Source organism: Oryctolagus cuniculus, chromosome 6, assembly GCF_051225735.1.
Source record: "Oryctolagus cuniculus isolate XC-2025 breed Fujian yellow rabbit chromosome 6, ASM5122573v1, whole genome shotgun sequence".
Taxonomy (NCBI): Eukaryota; Metazoa; Chordata; class Mammalia; order Lagomorpha; family Leporidae; genus Oryctolagus; species Oryctolagus cuniculus.
The window spans coordinates 119699750-119720731 of NC_142872.1; positions in this window are offsets into that span (position 1 = coordinate 119699750).

The window sequence follows — 20982 nt, forward strand, 5'->3', positions numbered from 1 at the left end:
CAACAGGAAGATGTAGCTATTATAAATGCATATGCACCTAATTACAGGGCACCTGGCTATGTAAAATAAATGTTAAGGGATCTAAAGAGAGACATAGAAGCAAATACAATAGTAATGGGGGATTTCAGCAATGGACAGATCAACCAGACAGAAAACCAATAAGGGAATAGCAGAGTTAATCAATACTATAAACCAAATGGACCTAACAGATATCTACAAAACTTTTCATGCTACAGTTGCAGAATACACATTCTTCTCACCAGTGCATGGAACCTTCTCTAGGATTGACCACATGCTAGGCCATAAAGCAAGTCTCAGCAAATTAAAAAAAAAATCGAAATCATACCATGCATCTTCTCGGACCACAATGCATTGAAGCTGGAAATCAGCAACTCAGGAATCTCTAAAACACATGCAAACACTTGGAGACTGAACAACATGCTCCTGAATTAACAGTAGGTCATAGAACAAATCAAAAAATTTCTCAAAACAAATGAAGATGACAATATAACATATCAAAACTTATGGGATACAGCAAAAGCAGTGTTAAAAGGAAAGTTTATAGCAATTGGTGCCTACATCAAGAAATTGGAAAGCCACCAAATAAATTAACTATAAGTGCATCTCAAGGATCTAGAAAAACAACAGCAAACCAAACCCAAAACTAGCAGGAGAAAATAAATAATTAAAATTAGAGAAGAAATCAACAAAATTTTTGAAACCAAAAAAAAATACAAAAGATCAGCAAAATGAAGAGCTGGTTTTTTGAAAAAATAAACAAAATTGACACACCATTGGCCCAACTAACCAAAAATAGGAGCTAGAAGACCCAAGTCAATAAAATTGGAGATGAAAAAGGAAATGTTAACAACAGACACCACAGAAATAAAAAGAATCATCAGAAATTACTACAAAGATCTGTATGACAACAAATTGGGAACCCTGAAAGAGATTCCCAGACACATACAACCTATCTAAATTGAGCCACAAAGACATAGAAAACCTAAACAGACAAATAACCAAGACAGAAATAGATTCAGTAATAAAGACTCTCACAACTAAGAAAAGCCCAGGACAAGATGGCTTCACTGCTGAATTCTACCAGATATTAAAAAAAAAAAAAAAACTAACTCCACTTCTTCTCAAGTTATTCAAAACAATTGAAAGGGAGAGAATCCTCCAAAATTCTTTCAATGAAGCCAGCAACACCTTAATTCCAAAGACATTCTTCTCATATCTACAAAAAATAATGGTTGAAATTCATATGGAAATAGAGGAGTCCTCAAACAGCTAAAGAAGGCATCACAATACCAGATTTCAAGACATACTCCAAGGCAGTTATACTCAAAACAGCCTAGAACTTATATAAAACAGATGGCTAGACCAATGGAACAGAACAGAAACACCAGAAATCAATCCAAGCATCTGCAACCAAATTATATTTGACCAAGGAACTAAAACCAATTCCTGGGGCAAGGACAATCTTTTCAACAAATGGTGCTGTGAAAACTGGATTTCCACATGCAGGAATAGGAAGCAGGACCCCTACCTTACACCTTACACAAAAATCCATTCAAAATAGATTAAAGATCTAAATCTACGACCTCATAGCATCAAATTACTAGAGAACATTGGGGAAACCCTGCAAGACCCTGGCACAGGCAAAGAGTTCTTGAAAAAGACCACAGAGGCATAGGCAATCAAAGCCAAAATCAACAAATGGGATTAAATCAATTTGAGAAGCTTCCGTACTGCAAAAGAAACACTCAGGAAAGTAAAGAGGCAACTGACAGAATGGGAGAAATTATTTTGCAAACTATGTAACTTATAAAGGATTAATAATCATAATATATAAGGAGATCAAGAAACTCCACAAGAACAAAACAAACAACCCAGTGAAGAAATGGACAAAGGACTCAAACAGAGATTTTTCAAAAGAAGAAATCCAAATGGCCAACAGACATGAAAAAATGCTCAGGATGACTAGCCATCAGGGAAATGCAAATCAAAACCACAATGAGGGGGCCAGCTCTGTGGCATAGCAGTGCTGGCATCCCATTTGGGTGCCAGTTCAAGTCCTGGCTGCTCCACTTCTGTTCTAGCTCTCAGCTATGGCCTGGGAAAGCAGTAGACGATGGCCCAAGTCCTTGGGCCCCTGTACCTGTGTGGGAGACCCAGAAGAAGCTCCTGGCTCCTTGCTTTGGAAATGCATGGCTCCAGCCATTGCAGCCATCTGGAGAGTGAACCAACAGAATATATCCCTTTTTCTTTCTGCCTCTCTGCAACTCTGCCTTTCAAATAAAATAAATAACTCTTAAAAAATCCACAATGAGGTTTCACCTCACCCCAGTTAGAATGGCTTTCATACAGAAATCAACAAACAGCAAGTACTGGTGAGGATATGAGGAAAGATGTACCCTAATCCACTGTTGGTGGGAATGCAAACTGGTAAAACCATTATGGAAATAAGTTTGAAGATACCTCAGAAATCTGAATATAGACCTACCATCTGACCCAGCTATCCCACTCCTCAGAATGTACCCAAGGGAAATGAAATCAGCATGTGAAAGAGTTATCTGCACCCCCATGTTTATTACAGCTCAATACACAATAGCTAAGACAGAATCAATCCAAATGCCCATCAACTGATGACTGGATAAAGAAATTATGGGATATGTACTCTGTGGAATATTACACAGTGGTAAAAAAAATGAAATCCAGTCATTTGCAACAAAATGGGTGAATCAGGAAAACATCATACTTAGTGAAATAAGCTAGTCCCAAAGGGACAAATACTATATGTTCTCCTAGATCTGTGATAACTAATAGAGCACCTATAAGGAAATCTGTAGAAGTGAAATTGACACTTCAGGAATTGATGACTTTTTTTTTTAACTTTTATTTAATGAATATAAATTTCCAAAGTACGATTTATGGATTACAATGGCTTCCCCCCCATACCGTCCCTCCCACCCACTACCCTCCCCTTTCCCACTCCCTCTCCCCTTCCATTCACATCAAGATTCATTTGAAATTATCTTATTATACAGAAGATCAGCTTAGTATACATTAAGTAAGGATTTCAACAGTTTGCTCCCACACAGAAACATAAAGTGAAAAATAATAGATGATTTTTTTTAAATGATGATGAAATCAGATCAGACCTATTGTCATGTTTAATCCCAGTGAGAGTCAAGTTGGGAGTTGATAATTTCTTTTTTTTTTTTTACAGAGGATCAGTTTAGTATACATTAAGTAAAGATTTCAACAGTTTGCACCCCCATAGAAACACAAAGTGAAATATATTGTTTGGGTACTCGTTATAGCATTAAATCTCAATACACAGCACATTAAGGACAGAGATCCTACATGAGGAGTAAGTGCACAGTGACTCCTGTTGTTGACTTTACCAATTGACACTCCTGTCTATGGCATCAGTAATCTCCCTATGCTCCAGTCATGAGTTTCCACGGCTATGGAAGCCCTCTGAGTTCTCCGATTCTTATCTTGTTTAGACAAGGTTATAGTCAAAGTGGAGGTTCTCTCCTCCCTTCAGAGAAAGGTACCTCCTTCTTTGAAGACCTGTTCTTTCCACTGGGATCTCACTCACAGAGATCTTTTGCCAGAGTGTCTTGGCTTTCCATGCCTGAAATACTCTCATGGGCTTTTCAGCCAGATCCGAATGCCTTTAGGGCTGATTCTGAGGCCAGAGTGCTATTTAGGACATCTGCCATTCTATGAGTCTGCTGAGTATCTCACTTCCCATGTTGGATCACTCTCCCCTTTATTTATTCCATCGGTTAGTGTTAGCAGGTACTAGACTTGTTTATGTGCTCCCTTTGACTCTTAGTCCTATCATTATGATCAATTGTGAACTGAAATTGATCACTTGGAATAGTGAGATGGCATTGGTACATGCCACCTTGATGGGATTGAATTGGAATCCCCTGGTATGTTTTTAACTCTACCATTTGGGGCAAGTCAGCTTGAGCATGTCCCAAATTATACATCTCTTCCCTCTCTTATTCCCACTCTTATGTTTAACAGGGATCCCATTTCAGTTAATTTTTAACACTTAAGAATAACTGTGTATTAATTACAGAATTAAACCAGTCATATTACGTAGAACAGACAAAAAAACTACTAAGAGGGATAATGTATTAAGTTGTTCATTAACAGTCAGGGCTATGCTGATCAAGTCACCGTTTCCCATAGTGTCCATTTCACTTCAGGAGGTTTCCTTTTTGGTGTTCAGTCAGTTGTCACCAATCAGGGAGAACATATGGTAATTGTCCCTTTGGGATTGGCTTATTTCACTCAGCATGATGTGTTCCAGATTCCTCCATTTTGTTGCAAATGACTGGATTTCGTTGTTTCTTACTGCGGTATAGTATTCTAAAGAGTACATGTCCCATAATTTCTTTATCCAGTCTACCGTTGATGGGCATTTAGGTTGGTTCCAGGTCTTAGCTATTGTGAATTGAGCTGCAATAAACATTAATGTGCAGACAGCTTTTGTGTTTGCCAATTTAATTTCCTCTGGGTAAATTCCAAGGAGTGGGATGGCTGGGTCGAACGGTAGGGTTATCTTCAGGTTTCTGAGGAATCTCCAGACTGTCTTCCATAGTGGCTTGACCAGTTTGCATTCCCACCAACAGTGGGTTAGTGTCCCTTTTTCCCCACATCCTCGCCAGCATCTGTTGTTGGTAGATTTCTGAATGTGAGCCATTCTAACCGGGGTGAGGTGAAACCTCATTGCGGTTTTGATTTGCATTTCCCTGATTGCTAATGACCTTGAACATTTTTTCATGTGTCCGTTGGCCATTTGGATTTCCTCTTTTGAAAAATGTCTATTGAGGTCCTTGGCCCATCTCTTAAGTGGGTTGTTGGTTTTGTTTTTGTGGAGTTTCTTGATCTCTTTGTAGATTCTGGTTATTAACCCTTTATCTGTTGCATAGTTTGCAAATATTTTTTCCCATTCTGTCGGTTGTCTCTTCACTCTCCTGTTTCTTTTGCAGTACAGAAACTTCTCAATTTGATGCAATCCCAATAGCCCTTGTCTTGAATGTCAAGGAACAGTTTTTTTTGTTTTTTTCTTAATGGAGAATGGCACTGGGAATGGGAGAGGGAGGAGGAGCTGGGGTGGGAGTAGAGGTAGGAGAGCAGGTATGATGGGAAGAATCACTATATTCGTAAAGTTGTACTTATGAAATTTGTACTCGTTAAATAAATGATTTCTGGGGCCAGCCCCGTAGCTCACTTGGTTAATCCTCTGCCTGCGGCGCCAGCATCCCATATGGGCGGCCAGGTTCTAGTCCCGGTTGCTCCTCTTCCAGTCCAGCTCTCTGCTGTGGCCTAGGAGGGCAGTGGAAAATGGCCCAAGTGCTTGGGTCCTTGCACCCCCATGTGAGACCAGGAAGAGGCACCTGGCTCCTGGCTTCAGATTGGCGCAGTGCTGGCCATGGTGGCCATTTAGGGAGTGAACCAATGGAAGGAAGACCTTTCTCTCTGTCTCTCTCTCTCTCACTGTCTGTAACTCTACCTGTCAAATAAATAAATAAAAATCTTTAAAAAAAATAAAAATAAAAATAAATGGTTTCTTTTTGGGAAAAAAAAAAGAAAGCACATGATAGTTAACAAACAGTGAATATCATTAGCCATCAGCATTAACTGCCTTCAAGCCAGTCATCCTCAATCTACTATTTGTGTAAATAATTTAATATTCATACAAAAATAAACGTTTGGCATAAAAATTAAAAGAAAAAATTGAATTAAGAGATAACGTGAAGAAGAAAGATAAAGATAGCATTTGGTGGATATGGTGAATTTTTTATTTGCATAGCATTTTTTTATTTTATTTTATTTTTATTTTTTGACAGGCAGAGTGGATAGTGAGAGAGAGAGACAGAGAGAAAGGTCTTCCTTTTGCCTTTGGTTCACCCTCCAGTGGCCGCCACGGCTGGCATGCTGCGGCCGGCACACCGTGCTGATCCGAAGGCAGGAGCCAGGTGCTTCTCCTGGTCTCCCATGGGGTGCAGGGCCCAAGCACTTGGGCCATCCTCCACTGCCTTCCCAGGCCACAGCAGAGAGCTGGCCTGGAAGAGGGGCAACCGGGACAGAATCCGGCACCCCGACCGGGACTAGAACCTGGTGTGCCGGTGCCGCTAGGTGGAGGATTAGCCTATTGAGCCGTGGTGCCGGCCTGCATAGCATTTTAATTGTTTATGTATATTATGATCAGCCAATTTGTATTCTAAGATTTTAGCATTAACAGGCAAACCTCTTACCATGTTGTTGGAAACTATTTCTTTCTAAGTTTCATTTTGATTAATTCACAATATTTTATGAAGAGAATATATCATGATTGCAGTTAAAAAAGGTTGATACATGATTGCATTTTTCATTTCTTGATATTTGTCACATAAAGAGTATATTTATTAGATTCTGTTAACTACCATAACATGAATTTGTAAAAACTGGTAATTGGAAGAAATATTACTCCTTCCCTTTAGGCTAATAATGAATGTTAAACTACGTAAAAGTGTCTCTATTGGGTTCAGTGTTTTGGTGCAACAGGTTAAGTCACCCTTTGCAACACCTGCCTCCTATGTGAGGACCAGTTTCAGTTCCTGTTCATCCATTTCCAGTCCAGCTCCCTATTAATGCATCTGCAACAGCAGCAGAAGATGGCAGGAGTGCTTGGACCGCTGCCACCCACATGGGAGACCTAAATAGAACTCTTAGCTCCTGTCTTTGGCCTGGCCTAGCCCCAGCTATTGTGGCCATACGAGGAGTTACTGTATGGTTGGGAGATCTCAATATCTCTCTCTCTCTCTCTCTCTCTCTCTCTCTCTCTCTCAAATAAATAAATCTTTTTAAAAATGTGTTTCTAGGGGCCAGCGCCGTGGCTCAGTAGGCTAATCCTTGCCTACAGAGCTGGCATCCCATATGGGCGCCGGTCCTAGTCCCGGCTGCTCCTCTTCCAATACAGCTCTCTGGTGTGGCCTAGGAAAGCAGTAGAAGATGGTGCAAGCACTTGGGCCCCTTAACCACATAGGAGCCAGTAAGAAGCACCTGGTTCCTGGCTTCAGATCTGCGCAGCTCCAGCCATTGCAGCCATTTGGGGAGTGAACCAACGGAAGGAAGACCTTTGTCTCTGTCTCTCTCTCCCTCTCACTGTCTGTACCTCTACCTCTCAAATAAATAAATAAAATCTTTAAAAAATAAAAATAGTAGTTTAAGCCCCAGGCTGCAGTGCCAGCATCCGGGTTCAAGTACCAGTTGCTTCACTTCCAATCCAGCTCCCTGCTAATGCACCTGGGAAAGCAGCAGAGGATGGTCCAAGTTCCTGGGCCCTTGCACCAATGTGGGAGACCTGGAAGAAACTCCTGGCTCCTGGCTTTGGCCTGTTCCAGCCCCAGAGGTTATGGCCATTTGGGAAGTCAACCTGCAGATGCAAGACATCTCTCTCTCTCTCTCCCCCTAACTCTGCCTCTCAAAATAAATAAATATTTTAAATAAATGTGTCTCTAGTATAAGTAAAATGCAACAAACAGATTATTTTAGAATTTTAGACTTTAGGTAAAAAGTATAAGATCACAATAATGTATGATTTAACTTAGTTTTTTTTTCGCTGTGATAATCTATTTTTTTTAATTTGTAATTAGTTTTTAACAGATTCAGTGTGATTTGTAGATACAACTCTAAGAACATAATATTCTCTCCCACCCTCCCTCTCTTTCCCTCCCACCATCCTTCCTCCTTCCATTCTCTTTTAGTTTTTGAGATAACATATTTTAAATGTACATTACAATAAAAAAGGCTTAATACTTCACCAAATAAGAAGTTTAACAAGTAAAATCAAAAAGAGTCTAGTTTTTGGGACCGGTGCTGTAGCGTAGCAAGTAAAGCCACTGGCTGCAGAGCTGGCATCCCATATGGGCACCGGTTCCACTCCCGGCTGCTCCACTTCCAATCAAGCTCTCTGCTATGGCCTGGGAAAGCAGTAGAAGATGACCTAAATTCTTGGGCCCCTGCACCTGCATGGGAAACCAGGAAGAAGCTCCTGGCTCCTGGCTTTGGAATGACACAGCTATAGCCATTGCAGCCATTTGGGGAGTGAACCAGCGGATGGAAGACCTCTCTTTCTCTCTCTGTCTCTGCCTCTTCCTCTCCTTCTCTCTCTGTATAACTCTGACTTTCAAATAAATAAATAAATAAATATTTTTTAAAAGAGCCTAGTTTAATGGGAATATAGACAATGGCTATAAACAATAACTAAATGAAAAAATGGCCAATTCAACCATATACAGTAAATTATAAAGTAATCACAGGTCATTAAAACTATAGTAGTAAAACATTCTTAACTATTGGTTTCTCAAAAGTATAAAATAAAGTTTTAAAAAACTATATTTGTTGGGGCTGGTGCTGTGGCTCACTTGGTTAATCCTCTGCCTGCAGCACCAGCATCCCATATGGGTGGCCAGGTTCTAGTCCCGGTTGCTCCTCTTCCAGTCCAGTTCTCTGCTGTGGCCCAGGAAGGCAGTGGAGGATGGCCCAAGTGCTTGGGCCCTGCACCCGCATGAGAGACCAGGAGGAAGCACCTGGCTTCTGGCTTCGGATCGGCGCAGTGCGCCAGCCGTAGCAACCATTTGGGGTGTGAACCAATGGAAGGAAGACCTTTCTCTCTGTCTCTCGCTCTCTCTCACTGTCTATAACTCTACCTGTCCAAAAAAAAAAAAAAAAAAAAAAAACAAAACCTATATTTGCAGCAGTAATCCACACAGACATTTCTTTCTTTCTTTTTTTATTTGTTTTCTAAATTTTAGCTCCCACATATAATGGAGAACATGTAGTATTTGTTTTTCTGGGTCTGGATTATTTCACTGAACATGATGTCCTCCAGTTGAACCCATTTTCTGCACATGGTAGAAGTTCATTCTTTTTTATAGCTGGATAATATTGCACTGTGTATATATACCACATTTTTTATCCATTTATCTGATGACAGTCACCTTGGTGATTCCAGATTTTGGCTATTGTGAGCAGTGCTACTATAAACATGATGGTGCATGTATCTCTTGTATTCATTATATTCAGTAGTGGGAGTACTAGATCACAGGGCAAGTCTATTTCTAGTTTTTTTTTTTTTTTTTTAAGAAATCCCACACTATTTTCCACAGTGGCTACACTGATTTACATTCCCACCAACAGTATATAAATGTTCCCCTTTGTCCACACCTTACCAGTATTTATTATTCCTTGTGTTTTGGATTTTAGTCATTCTGACAGGGGTGAGGTGATCTCTCATTGTGGTTTTGACTTGTATTTCCCTAATGGTTAGTGATGTTGAGCATTTTTTTATATATTTGTTGCATTTGTATTTCTTCTTTTGAGAACTGTCTATTGAAGACCCTTGCCCATTTCTCACCTAGACTGGTTATTTCTTTTTTTAAGTTGGTAATATACTTGGGATTTTAATCCTTTGTCAGATAGGTGGTTTTCAACTATTTGTTCCCATTCTGTTAGATGTCTCTTCGTTCTATTGATTGTTTCCTTTGCTATGCAAAAGCTTTTAAGTCTGATATAGTCCCATTTGTTTAGTTTTGCTTTTGTTGCCTGTGGTATAGGGATCTTGTCCAAGAAGTCATCCCCCACACCAATGTCACGGAGTAGTTCCCCTATGTTTTCTTCCAGCAGCTTAACAGTCTCAGGTCTTTTTTAAAAAAAAATTTTTTTTTATTTTTTTGACAGACAGAGTGGACAGTGAGAGAGAGAGACAGAGAGAAAGATCTTCCTTTGCCGTTGGTTCACCCTCCAATGGCCGCCGCAGCCGGCGTGCTGATCCGAAGCCAGGAGCCAGGTACTTATCCTGGTCTCCCATGGGGTGCAGGGCCCAAGCACTTGGGCCATCCTCCACTGCACTCCCTGGCCACAGCAGAGAGTTGGCCTGGAAGAGAGGCAACCGGGACAGAATCTGGTGCCCCGACCGGGAATAGAACATGGTGTGCTGGCGCCTCAAGGCAGAGGATTAGCCTATTGAGCTGCGGCGGCGCCGGCCCAGTCTCAGGTCTTAAAATTAAGTCTTTGATCCATCCTGATTTGATTTTTGTATGTGGTTGGAGGTATGGGTCTAATTTCATTTGCCAGCACCATTTGTTGAAGAGACTCTCCTTACTCCACTATATGGTCTGAGCACTTTCATCAAAAATCAGTTGGCTGTATGTTTATGGATCAATTTCTGGGCCCTCTATTCTGTTCCACTGAACTATGTATCAATTTTTATGCCAGTACTATGTTGTTTTAATTATAATAGCTTTGTAGTATGCTTTGAAGTCAGGTATTGTGATGCTTCCAGCTTGATTTTTCTTATGCAGTATCTATTTGGCTATCCTGGATCTTTTGCAATTCCATATGAATTACATGATTGTTTTTTCTAGTTCTCTAAAGAATGTCATTGGTATTTTCATGGGGATTGCATTGAATCTGTAGATTGCTTTAGTTTAGTTTAGTCTTATGATATTGATTTTTCTGATCCATGAGCAAGTGAATATCTTTCATTCTTTTGTGTTCTTAATGATTTCTTATATCAATGCTTGATAATTTTCACTGTAGAGATCTTTCATTGGTTAAATTTATTCTTAAATATTTGATTTTCTGTGGCTACTGTGAAAGAGATTTCTTTCTTGATTTCTCTTTCTGTGAGTTCATCATTAGTATGCAAAAAAAAAAAAAGCTACTATTTTTCCTATGTTTATTTTGTAACTTGCAACTTTAGTGAATTGGTTTATCGCTCTAACAGCTTTTTTGTGAAGTGTTTGTTTTTCTATGTACAAGGTCATGTAATCTGCAAACATGGATAATTTGACTTCCTATTTTCCAATTTTGGTGCCATTTCTTTCTCCTCCCTAACTGCTTTCACTAAAACCTTGAGTACTATATTGAATAAGAGTGGCAAAAGTGGACATCCTTGTCTTATTCCAGATCTAAGGGGAAATGTTTTCAGCTTTTCCCCACTTAGTATGACATTTGCTGCTGGTTTGTCATTTATAGCCCTTATAATTTGGAGTAATGTTCCTTCTCTACCTAATTTGTGGCTAGCTTTAATCATGAAGGGATGTTTAATCTTATCAAATGCTTTCTCAGCATCTATTGAGATAAACATGTGATTTTTGTTCTTTATTCTAGTGATGTGATTTATGATGTTTATTGATTTGTGAATGTTGAACCATTCTTGCATTTCTGGGATAAATTCCACTTGATCATGATGTATGATCATTTTTATGTGGTTATTGGTTTTGACTTGCTAGTATTCTGTTGAGGATCTTAGCATCTACGTTCATTTAAGGATATAGGTCTATAGTTTTCTTTTCATGTCATATCTTTGGCTTCAGTATTATCATAATGCTGGCCTCATAAAAAGAGTTTGGAAAAGTTTCATAGTATTCAGTATTTTGGAATAGTTTGAAGAGTATTGGAATTACTTCCTCTTTGAATGTTTTGTAGAATTCAATTGTAAAGCCATCAAGTCTTGGACTTTTCCTTCATGGAATACTGTTGATTACTATTTCAATCCCATTGCTTGTTATTGGTCTGTTTAGGTTGTCTTTATCTTCTTGATTTAATTTTTGTGGCTTATATGAATCCAGGAATTTATCCATTTCTTCAAGGTTTTCCAGCTAATTAGCATATAGTTCATCCTAGAAGTTTCTTATGATCCTTTGCATTTCAGTGGTGTGGATTTTAATGTCTCCTTTTTCATCTCCAATTATATTTATTTGAGCTTTTTCTCTTTCTTTGTTAGTCCAGCTAGAGGTTTATTTATGTTGTTTAGCCTCTCAAAAAACTAATTTTTTATTTTGTTGACCTTTTGAAACTTTTTTTAGTTTCAATTTCATTTACTTCTTCTCTGATCTTTATTGTTTCTCTCCTCCTGTTGATTTTTGGCTTGGTTTGTGATTTTCTAAGTCTTCAAGATGATTTTTAATTTTTTTTTTTTGACAGGCAGAGTTAGACAGGAGAGAGAGACAGAGAGAAAGGTTTTCCTTCCATTGGTTCACCCCCCAAATGGCCGCCACGGCCAGCGCACTGTGCCGATCCAAAGCCAGGAGCCAGGTGCTTCCTCCTAGTCTCCCATGCGGGTGAAGGGCCCAAGCACTTGGGCCATCCTCCACTGCCTTCCCGGGCCACAGCAGAGAGCTGGACTGGAAGAGGAGCAACCAGGACAGAATCCAGTGCCCCAAACAGGACTAGAACCCAGGGTGCTGGTGCTGCAGGAGGAGGATTAGCCTAATGAGCCATGGTGCCAGCCAATCATTAGATTTTTAACTTTAGACATTTCTATTTTTTTTAATGTAAGCACTTAATGCTATAAACTTCCCTCTTAATACTGCTTTTGATCTGCCTGGCTAGCTCAGTCAGTAGAGCATGAGACTCTTAATACTACTTTTGCTGTATCCCACAGGTTTTGATATGTTCTGTTTCATTTTCATTTATTTCAAGAATATTTCTGTCTTCCTTTTTAATTTCTTCAATGACCCACTGATCATTCAGTAGCATGTTGCTTAATTTCCAAGTATTTATGTGCGTTCTATTTTTCTTAGTGCTGATTTCTAGTTTTATTCCTTTTGGTCTGAGAAGATATATGAGACTTCAAATTTGATGAGACTTGATTTGTGGCTTAATATAGGTATATCCTAGAAAATGTTCCATCTGCTGTTGAGAAGAACTTGTATTCTGTAACTGTTGGGTGAAATGTCCTGTAAATGTCTGTAGGTCCATTTGCTCAATAGCATGTTTCAACACAATTTTATCTTTATTAATTTTCTGTCTAGATGATCTATCCATTGATGATAGTGGGGTTTTGAAGTCACCCACTATTATTGTATTGGAGTCTATCCCCCTTTTTAGTTCTAATAGTATTTTCTGTATATATCTGGGTTGCTTTGTGTTGGGTACATATATATTTATGATTGTTATGCCTTCTTACTGAATAGACCTTTTATCAAATATACTGTTCTTTACTTCTTTTTATGGTTTTTAATTTAAAGTCTGTTTTACCTGATATCAGGATAGCTACACACCTGCTTGTTTTTGGTTTCCATTTGCCTGGTATATTTTTCCCAACCCTTCACTTTCAGTATGTGTATATCTTTGTGAAGTGAGTTTCTTGTAGGCAGCATATAGTAGGGGTAGTTGTTTTTTCCCTGCAACAACCTAAGTCTTTTGGTTGGTGAATTTAATCTATTTACATTCAAGGTTGGTATTGGTAGATATGAACTAAGACTTGTCATTTTGTTGATTGGATAATGATTCTACCTGCTCTGTTAGTGAATTTGGTGGTGACATGTGTTTCATGGTTGCTTATAATACAGGAACACCCTTCAGAATTTCTTGTAAGGCTGGCCTGGTGATAATGAACTCTCTCAGTTTGTGCTTATCTGGAAAACACTTTATTTCTCCTTCACTTTTAAAGGATAGCTTTACTGGATATAATATTCTTGGTTGGAAGCTTTTTTTCTTTTAAGACCTTGAATATATCATCCCATTCTCTTCTGGTCTGTAGAGTTCCCACTGAAGAGTCTGAAAAGTCTAATCTAATTGGTTTCCTTTATATGTAACTTGACACTTTTACTGTCTTTAGCATTCTTTCCTTGTCTTTAACAATTTGACAACAGAATGTTTTGAAGAAGACATTTTTTTGGTCAAGTCTGCTTAGGGTCCCTTGAGCTTTTTATATCTGGATGTCCATGTCTCTTTCAAGACCTGGTAAATTTTCAACTATTACTTCATTTGGCATATTTTCAATGCCTTTTCCCTTTTATTCTTCTTCAGGAATACCTATAATACAAATATTTGGCCAGTTAATAGCATCCCATATTTCAAATAGACTTTTTTCATTCTTTTTTTTTTTTTTGAAGATTTATTTATTTATTTGAAAGGCAGAGTTACAAAGAGAGAGAAGGAGAGGCAGAGAGAGAGAGAAGTCTTGCATCCGCTGGTTCACTCCCCAATTGGCTGAAATGGCCCGAGCTGTGCTGATCTGAAGCCAGGAGCCAGGAGTTTCTTCCAGGTCTCCCACGCGGTTTCAGGGTCCCAAGCACTTGGGCCATCTTCTACTGCTTTCCCAGGCCATAGCAGAGAGCTGGATCCAAAGAGGAGCAGCCGGGATTCAAACCGGCGCCTATATGTGATGCAGGCACTGCAGGCGGTGGCTTTACCTGCTACACCACAGCACTGGCCCCTTTCTTCATTCTTTCTCAATTCCTTTCTCTTTATTTTTGTCTGATTGGGTTATTTCATAATTCTTGTCCTCGAGGTCAGAAATTCTTCCTTCCACTTGGTGTATTCTGCTGTTAAAGCTCTTAAACATATTTTTTATTTCACTGATTGAAAATTTCATCTCCAAAATTTCTAATTGGTTCTTCTTAATGAATTCTATCTCCTTGGTAATATTTTCACTCATGTTACTCATTGATTTCCTCATTTCTTTAATCTATCTGTATTCTCTTGCATGTTGTTGAGTTTCCTTACAATCATTATTTTGAATTCTATGTCTGCCATTTCATAGATTTTCCTTCAAGATCTAATTCAGGAGGATTATTGTGTTCTTCTGGAAGAGTCATGCTACCTTGATTCTTCATGTCTCCTGTGTCCCTATATTGATATCTACCCAACTGGTGTGCTCATCCCTTCTTCTTCGTGGAGTGGGTTTAATTGGAAAAGAGTTTATGGTTTAGCAGGAATGCTAAACCATTGGCTTTGGTTCTAAGTGATCCCAGGAGTGAAGTCTCTGCATGATTTCTTTTGTATTAATCAATGTCAGGTGCATCATCAGTAAATGACACAGTAGCCTGCTGCAGTTTGCTGCAGTTCGTAGGAATAGCAGTATGGCTCTGAGATGGTTAAGGGTTTCCTTGGATGCGTATCTTTGGCACACAGACTTCAGTGTCAATCTCCCTCGCAAATGTGACAGCAAGGGCTTTGTTCCTGGAGCTGAGACAAAGGTGGTTGCCCCCTTATCCTACTGGCAAAGCTGAGTGATGCAGGGCTTGTGGCACCAATTGCTGTGGTTCTAGGATGGTGTCTTTCAGATGGATACTTCTCAGGTCCTGCTAGGGGAGTCCAACTGGTGCTGTGACTTATAATACCAATAGCCCTAGTCCTAGGACTAGAGAATTTGAAGTGAACCCTGTTCCAGTCCTACAGGGTGACTAGAAAGTATATAGGAAAGTATGAGTCTAGAGAGGTGGAATGCAGGTAGGTGCTTCCCTATGCCCACTGGGTACATTCTAGTGGCACCTAGAAATACAAATTGTTATAGTCCTGGTGTTGCAGAAGGTAATGATGTCATTACCCAGATCTCCCAGTGTCAGTGCCAATTTTTTTATTGGCTGCTTCTGCTGTTAGCTCTTAGCAGCTTAGGTGAATCTCCCTGGTTTACAGAGTGTGAGTATAGCTCTGGGGCTAATGCCCAAAAACTCCCACTGTTGCAGGATGCAAGGGATTGGTCCTTTGCCCTACATGTTGCCCTAACTATGATTCTAGAAGGAGCAGAATAGAGGCGTGTTGCATGGATTTGCTTTCGCTCCCTGATCCAAGCCTGGTGGTTGCTCAGACTCCAGTCAGCTCTCCAGGCTGAAGTAAAAGTCCAGTGAGTGACTGTGGAACTCGCTCACAGCTAAAACTGTGAGTGGCAGGGTACACGGTGATGTCTTCCTATCTTGAAATTGTAAGATGGTGGCTCACAGCTGGCATCTGGCCATGCTGTACGGCTGGCTGCAACAGTGTCTCTGTCTTCCCTCCTCTTCTTTCCATGAAGTCTGTGTTGTTTTTCTTACTTCTTCACCAAAGGAGCATAGTCCTTCATTTGTTCTTTTCATATCCTAGAGCATCTTAAGTTAGTGTGCCTATACCATGGGAGACCAGGATAAGTACCTGGCTCCTGCCATCGGATCAGCGTGGTGCGCCGGCTGCAGCACGCCAGCCGCGGCAGCCATTGGAGGGTGAACCAACGGCAAAGGAAGACCTTTCTCTCTGTCTCTCTCTCTCACTGTCCACTCTGCCTGTCAAATAAATAAATAATAAATACATATATTGGTTCATGGACCATTGTAGCTAACAGTCAAAATGGATGCCTTCCACTCTTTACTCAGCAGGCTAGATATTTCTCAAAAGTCTCAAAGAACTGCTTCAATAAGGAATTTGGAGTTTTCAGTTTAAGATGATGCCTTACTGTCCTTGGAGAACTGATTGATTCCAAGTTTTGAGTAGAGAAGGTATAATGTGAGCATGGTACATCTTGTGCTAGAAACATTTAAGAAAAATGGGAATGTGTCAACATGAGAACCAGGTGGAAAGAACACCCCTTGGCCAACTCTCAGGTAAGACAAAAACAACACAACTTCTAACCAAAAACATCTATGAAAACTCAGAAAAGGAAAAAGAATGCATATCAAAATTGAAAATCAATGAAGAAACACCTATGTGAAGAATAATTAAGCTAAAATGTGAAATACAATTGGTTGCTAACACAGCTTTTCTAATTAAGAAAGATAATCTTCCAGGACAGAAAGAAGATATAAAAAAAGCCCAAAATATAATAGCTGGAATACTTTTAAATTTGTCAGAAGATTGAAAATTTAATTTTATCCTCTTTTGAAATTAATATGATGAACAAATGAAATTAATGGACCATAAATAGAATAAAACTTTATCTCCATATACATAGATAATAATATCTAACATGAAACAATAATCATTGCTTAACATTCACTGAATATGGGGGCCGGCACTGTGGCGCAGTGGGTTAAAGCCCTGGCCTGAAGTGCCAGCATCCCATATGGGCACTGGTTCTAGTCCCAGCTGCTCCTCTTCCAATCCAGCTCTCTGGTGTGGCCTGGGAAAGCAGTACAAGATGGCCCAAGTCCTTGGGTTCCTGCACCCACGTGGGAAACCCAGAGGAAGCTCCTGGCTTCGAATTCCGCAGCTCCGACCATTGCAGCCATCTGGGGAGTGAACCAGCAGATGGAAGACCTCTCTCTTTCTCTGTCTCTATGTCTCTTTATAATGCTTTCAAATAAATAAAATAAATTTATTTAAAAAATTCACTGAGTACTCTTTGTTCTAGGTACTAAGAAGATATCTTTTCTTTTTTGAACAGATTTTATTTATTTTAAAAGACTTACAGAGAGAGAGGGAGAGACACACAGGGAGAGAGAGAGATCTTCCATCCACTACTTCACTCCAAAGATAGCCACAATAGCCAGCACTGGACCAGGCCAAGGCCAGTAGCCGGGAACTTTAGCCAGGTCTACCATGTGGGTGGCAAGGGACCAAAGACTTGGGACATCTTCTGCCACTTTTTTCAGGCCATTAGCAGAGAGCTGGATAGAAAGTGATGCAACCAGGACATAACTGGCATCCATATGGGATGCTGGCACTGCAGGTGGAGGTTTTACCAGCTCTACCACAATGTCAGCCCAAAAATATCTTATGTACATTATTTCATTTAATCTTCACAACAACACATGAGATGAACACCATAATTGCCTCTTTTCCATGAGAAAACTTGGGAATCAATAAAATTTTAAAATCAATAACTATACTAGTAGTAGTAGTTGTAGCAATTCTTGCTGCTATAGCAACTACTTTACGGGATTATCAAGAAAACCCTAGGGGTTGTTACTATGGCATAGAAGGTTAAGCCTCCACCTGCAATGCTGGTATCCCATATCAGCACTGGTTCGAGTCCCAGCTGCTCCACTTCCAATCCAGCTTGCTGCTGATGGCCTGGGAAAGCAGTAGAACATGCCCAAGTGCTTGGACCCCTGCACCTGCCTGGGAGACCCAGAAGAGGCCCTTGGCTCCTGGTTCCTGGCTCCAGCCATTGCAGCCATTTGGGGAATGAACCAGCAGATGGAAGATCTCTCTCTATGTCTCTCCATCTCTCTGTCTGTGACTCTGCCTCTCAAATAAATAAATAAATCTTAAAAAAAAAGGAAAACCTTGGAAAATAAAATACATAATAGTTTATGATACAATATAAACTTTGAAAAGTCTAAGACAAGTCTAGATTATTATCCTATACTTCCAAGGAATGACTCTGAGGGAAAATTTTAAGTTAATTAAATCCTGGGAATTTCCTAAATGTTGAGGCAAATGAGCCAAGAAAGCAAACAGGCAGCTCAGAGAAACATCAAGGAAAATCCATGAAAGTAAAATTTGCTGCTCCCCATCTAGGATCTGTACAGAGGCTAGAATGTGATTGCACATTAGAATCATCTGGGGAGCTTTTAAAATTATTAATTGGCTACATTCAGGTAAATTAAAATATAATTATCATTGATAGGACACAGGCATTGGTATATTCTTTTTTTATTTATTTATTTGACAGGTAGAGTTACAGACAGTGAGAGAGAAAGAGACAGAGAGAAAGGTCTTCCTTCCGTTAGTTCACTCCCCAAATGGCCACCACAGCTGGCACTGTGCCAATCCGAAGCCTGGAGCCAGGTGCTTCTTCCTGGTTTCCCATGAGGGTGCAGGGGCCCAAGCACCTGAGCCATCCTCCACTGCCCTCCCGGGCCACAGCAGAGAGCTGGAGTGGAAAATGAGCAACTGGGACTAGAACCCGGTGCCCATATGGGATGCTGGCGCCACAGGCGAAGGATTAACCAAGTGAGCCACGGTGCTGACCCCAGCATTGGTATATTCTTAAAGCCCCTTGGTAATCCTCATGTGTATCCACATTTGAACACCACTGTGAGAGAAATCCCTCAGGGTAATCATTTCCCATGGCCACATCCTGAACTGGAATCAACAGATATCTCCCAATATAGGTCTAGGATATTTTCCTTTTGCATGGAGTAAGCCCTGAAACACAATATACAAAGATATGTAGAGAGAGTAGGATCCAGAGCTTTCAATAATGGAAGTATGGAATATATAGAAAACATCTAGAAAGATGGTATACTTCAGTACTTCCATACCAATTGTCATCTTAAATGCAAATGGTCTAAACAAACCAATTAAAGGCAGAAATTATCAAGTTGGAAAAAGCATTATATAATTATGTGTCCTCTATAAAAATTTCATTTTAAATATAAAAATGTGGATGAATTAAAATCAGAAAGAAGGAAAAAGGTACACTACACTAATCTAACTAAAAGAAAGCTAGAGGACCATATTAATACCAGATAAAACCGTCTTTATGATAAAAAGAACCATACCATGGATAAAGAATATTACAAAATGATAAAAGTGTCATTTCTCCAAGAAGATGTAATATTCTTAAATAGATACTATCCTAAAATTAAAATGCATGAGACAAACGCATGACTTAGTATTTATAGAACACTCCACCCAACAGTAGCACTGTACACTCTTCAAGAGCACAAGGAGGCTGACGCCGTGGCTCACTTGGCTAGTCCTCTGCCTTTAGCAACAGTACTCCAGGTTCTAGTCCCGGTCGGGGCACTGTATTCTGTCACGGTTGCTCCTCTTCCAGTCCAGTTCTCTGCTGTGGCCCGGGAAGGCAGTGGAGGATGGCCCAAGGGCTTGGTCCCTGCACCCGCATGGGAGACCAGGAGGAAGCACCTGGCTCCTGGCTTCCTGGTGCAGCACGCCAGCTGTAGTGGCCATTTGGGGGGTGAACCAATGGAAGGAAGACCTTTCTCTCTGTCTCTCTTTCACACTGTCTAACTCTGCCTGCCCAAAAAAAAAAAAAAAAAAAAAAAAAAAAAAGCACAAGGAATTGTCACTAAAATAGACAATACTTTATGCCATAAAAAACCTCACAAAGGCTGGCGCCGTGGCTCAATAGGCTAATCTTCTATCTGTGGCGCTGGCACACCAGGTTCTAGTTCCAGTTGGGGTGCCGGATTCTGTCCCGGTCGCTCCTTTTCCAGTCCAGCTCTACGCTGTGGCCTGGGAGTGCAGTGGAGGATGGCGCAAGTCCTTGGGCCCTGCACCCGAATGAGAGACCAGGAGAAGCACCTGGCTACTGGCTTCGGATCAGTGCGGTACAGCGTGCCAGCCACAGCGGCCACTGGGGGTTGAACCAACGGAAAAGGAAGACCTTTCTCTCTGTCTCTCTTTCTCACTGTCCACTCTGCCTGTCCAAAAAAAGAAAAAAAACTCACAACAAGTTTTAAAGAATTAAAATCATAAAATATATGTTCCCTATTCATAAAAGAATTAAACTAAAAGTTGATTAAAAATGTATTTGTAAATCCCTCCAAATTTTGGAAATTTAACCTTATACTTCTAAATAAGCTGTAAGTCAAAGAGGTACACACAGGGAGATTGGAATTTTTTTTAATTCAATAAAAATGAAAACACAATACATCAAAATTTATGGACTGAGTGCTGCAAACAATGTGAACAAAAAAGTACATGGCATCTGTGTAGCATTATATGTATATTTTAGAAAAAGACATGTGAATGCCATTATCTACACTTCCACCCTAAGAAACAAGAAAAAATAAAGACAAAATAACCCTATAGCAAGCAGAAAATAGAAAACAGGAATGAAGACAATGAGGATGAAAGGGAAGGTGGAAGATAGGGAAGGTACCGAAAGTTAATTCTTTGAAAACATCAATGAAATAGATAAAACTCTAGTCAGATTAATGAAGAAAAAAGGACACAAACTACCAATCACATAACTGAAAGAGGAACATCACTACAGGCCCCACAGATATCAAAATACTGATAAGGAGACATTACACACAACTTTGAGCTTATCAGTTCAACAACTTGAAAAAACACACTGGTGAGGAGCTTTAAGTTGATGTAAATGCAGAATCAAGTTTAAAGCACTGTGTGGGTTTATATCAGTCAGCTTTTCACTGCTACAATTGAAATACCTGAGAGAAGCTAATGTTATAAAGAAAAATGCAGCTTTATTTTGGCTCATAGTTCTGGAGGTTCACAGACAGATTGGGTGGCACCACTGAATGGACATCTGGTGTGGGTGTTCTTGCT